The 3,016-nt window shown below is 50.7% G+C and overlaps 1 pseudogene; it reads right to left on the bottom strand.

Annotated features, from left to right (window-relative positions):
* Window positions 1–1,874: 1,874 nt before the first annotated feature.
* LOC142450607 (large ribosomal subunit protein eL19-like) lies at window positions 1,875–2,454 on the bottom strand (annotated as a pseudogene).
* Window positions 2,455–3,016: the final 562 nt, after the last annotated feature.

Genomic DNA, 3,016 nt, shown 5'->3' with positions numbered 1-3,016 from the left:
GGGGCACTAGAGTCCTCCATCCTTGCCTGCAGGAAAAGTAAAGGGGTCTCGTGGAAAGCCCGCCCCTCAGACATGACTGCTGAGGACTAGGCAGGTCTAAGTGATGTTAGGGGATGGATTTTCCTGGAAGAAAAGGGGATTGGACTGTGGATGCTAACAGAGGGATCCTCATCTACTCTGGGTCAGGACAACTATCTGTATGGTCTCTCTCTCTTTTTGGTCTTTGTCTTTTGGTGTCTATATAAGATAGGCAGGATAAGCAACCCCAAGGAGACAGCAACCAGACCGACAGTTCTGGAGGTGGGTTTGAGGAAGCGGGGGCATGGGAAAGTAGGAGGTGGGGGAGGGGAGCAGTGAGCCCCTAACAACAGGGACAGAGGGATCTAAAATTGACAGTGAGGTGGGTGTAGGGTTCCTGATTGTGTCTGAGCAATTGAAATGTATCCAAGAGGAATTACTGAGAGATGAATGATGGGTGAACATGATAGCGGGGCAGGAAGAAAGAAAAGAAACAAGAGGAAAAGAAGAAAGTAAAAATTATATATGCAGGGATAAATATAGATGTGTTATGTGTTTCAAACACATCCAATAAATGACATATGCAACCAAGCTCAAGCAGGTCTACCAGGCATAAGTGAGCTGCATGAATTGGTGAGTCAGACCCTCCAACACAGACTCCTTGCTATGTGGGCCGTGTACAAGCTATGTGGATGTCACCCCCGAACAAACAGTTTCAGTCCCACAGTCCCACTCAGGAGTGGCCCTGAAGGAGCAGTGGAAGAAAACCCTTCCAGTGGGCACAACTGTGGACAGTGCATCTAGTTGGCTGTCTACTATGTCCACTGTGTCTGGAGTGAGAGGTCAGAAGTACAGATCTACATTGACTCCAGAGGTCACACACTTGGAGAGAACAGAAAGGAGGACTGGTGACAAGGAGGTCCAAGGAAGTGGTATGTGAGTGACTGGCTCAGATACGAAGACATCTGTGACCCACATCAAAGGCCACCACCTTCTATGGTGGAGGCTCCCCCAGACTGAGAACGGAACTCACCCCAAGAATCACCTCCAGTCAAACAGTCGACATGCTAGTGGAATGAATCAACACTTGTGAGAAGCACAAGACCTTCGCAGAACAAAGCCAAAGTTCAAGGACGGGAAGGGACCTGAAAGGGGTGAGTGGGAAAGGGACCCAGTGCTGTGACGCTGAGGGGCTGGCAGCCACCGTCATGAAATGAAATGTTGGATGGGATGGGAATGTTCTGCATGGGAAACTAATAGGTCTGTTTTTTCGACGAGTGTATTAGACCGGGTTGACTAGAGAAACAAATTCATTGATACTCGCATATGTGTAAGAAATAACTTTATATCAAGAAGTTATTATGCATCAATAAAACATCCCAGCCCAGTCCAGCTCAAGTCAATAAGGTGAACATTTCAGCTCATCAACTCCTCTTCAGTCTCCTGCAACACATACAGTGATGCCAGTGCGGGAAGATCAAAGTCCTGTGGGTCCCAGGCTGTGGACGCATCTCCAGGGCTCTGGCTGCCATCAGTGTGGCTGGAGGTGGCTTGTCAACAGGAAGGTCCAGCAGAGAGAGAGAGAGAGAGAGAGAGAGAGAGAGAGAGAGAGAGAGAGAGAGAGAGAGAGAGAGAGAGAGAGAGAGAGAACGACTCACCTTTTCTGATGGCAGAATCAACAGAGTTCCCAGAGTCCTCATGAGAAGGCCACGCCCACAGGGAGGGACTTGGTTGACAGACTAGCCTCCATCCCTCCATTCTTATTTATCAAGTTGATGTGGAATTGTGTAACTACCACAAGGATTGCTTTCCTTGAGTGACTGCTCAATAGAGCTAACAAGGCCACTGCGGGGGCGTTATTTCGTGGTCTCTTCCTCCCTGGACAGAGTCTTGATGATCTCTTCTTTCCTGGCCTGGAGTCGCTCCTCATGGCGCTTGCGTGCTTCCTTGGTCTTGAATCTGCCAGCCTCCGCCTGCTCAGCCGGGAGCTTCTTGCGCCCCTTGTCTGCCTCCAGCTTGTAGATGTGTTCTATGAGAATCTACTTGTCCTGGAACACGTTCCCCTTCCCCTTGAGGTACAGGCTGTGATACCATCTTCTTTGACTCCCAGGATCTCCTGAGCAGCCAGTGCAGAATGCTCATCCTCCTCAGCCAGGTCACCTCCTTTAGCATTCGAGCATCAGCCATATCCTTGCACTCTTCTATGCCCCGATGCCTGCCCTTCTGGGGGCTCTCGTGTTTTTCTGGTATTGGGCCGAGAATGGATGGTCACAGGCTTGCGGGGGGATAAGGCCATCTGTGATCAGTTTCCGGATTTGCTGGCAGGAGTTGGCCTAGGCCAATGCACTGGTCTTGTTGGGGGTCCTACCAGACTTTCTTCTTGCCACAGCGGAGGGTGCTGGAGGGGAGCCCGAGCATTCTCATGGCTACAGCCATGGTGCCGAAAGGGTTGGGAAACTAATTTGCTTGGCAAATTCCACCCAAACAACATGGGATGTTTGAAGGGAAATAAATAATAATAAAAGATGTAGATGCTACATTCTGTGAATGCCAGTGAAGTGAGTCCCTGTCCTGAGCTTGCTCAAGGGGTCTATGAATGACATGGCCCTAGTGGCAGGGACGGGGCCTCTGCATAGACTCAAGAGCATGGACTCCCCCCAACCAAGCTGATCTGGATGAGACCACCGAGTGCCCCGTCTGCCCATAGCAGACAAACATCGAGCCCTGGAAGTGACACCATTCCCTGGGGACCCAACCTGCCGCTTGGTTCTCTTCTGGCACCAGGGGAAGCTGGCAAGGTCAGAGATTCTGAACAGGATTTGCCTTCTGTGCCCATAATGCTTCCACAGCCCACCTCCCTACCTCCCCTCACCCCACCACCCTTCTTAGCCTCATGTCTGATCCAGGAACTAATTCACCTACAGAGCAAGTAAAGCAACGGGGCAGGCGACCTTCATTCTTAGGCATATGCCATCATCCAGAAGCAGCAGGTCTGTGA

The sequence above is a fragment of the Tenrec ecaudatus genome, chromosome 6 (assembly GCF_050624435.1).
Source record: "Tenrec ecaudatus isolate mTenEca1 chromosome 6, mTenEca1.hap1, whole genome shotgun sequence".
Classification (NCBI taxonomy): domain Eukaryota; kingdom Metazoa; phylum Chordata; class Mammalia; order Afrosoricida; family Tenrecidae; genus Tenrec; species Tenrec ecaudatus.
This window is presented reverse-complemented; position numbering and strand designations above follow the sequence as displayed.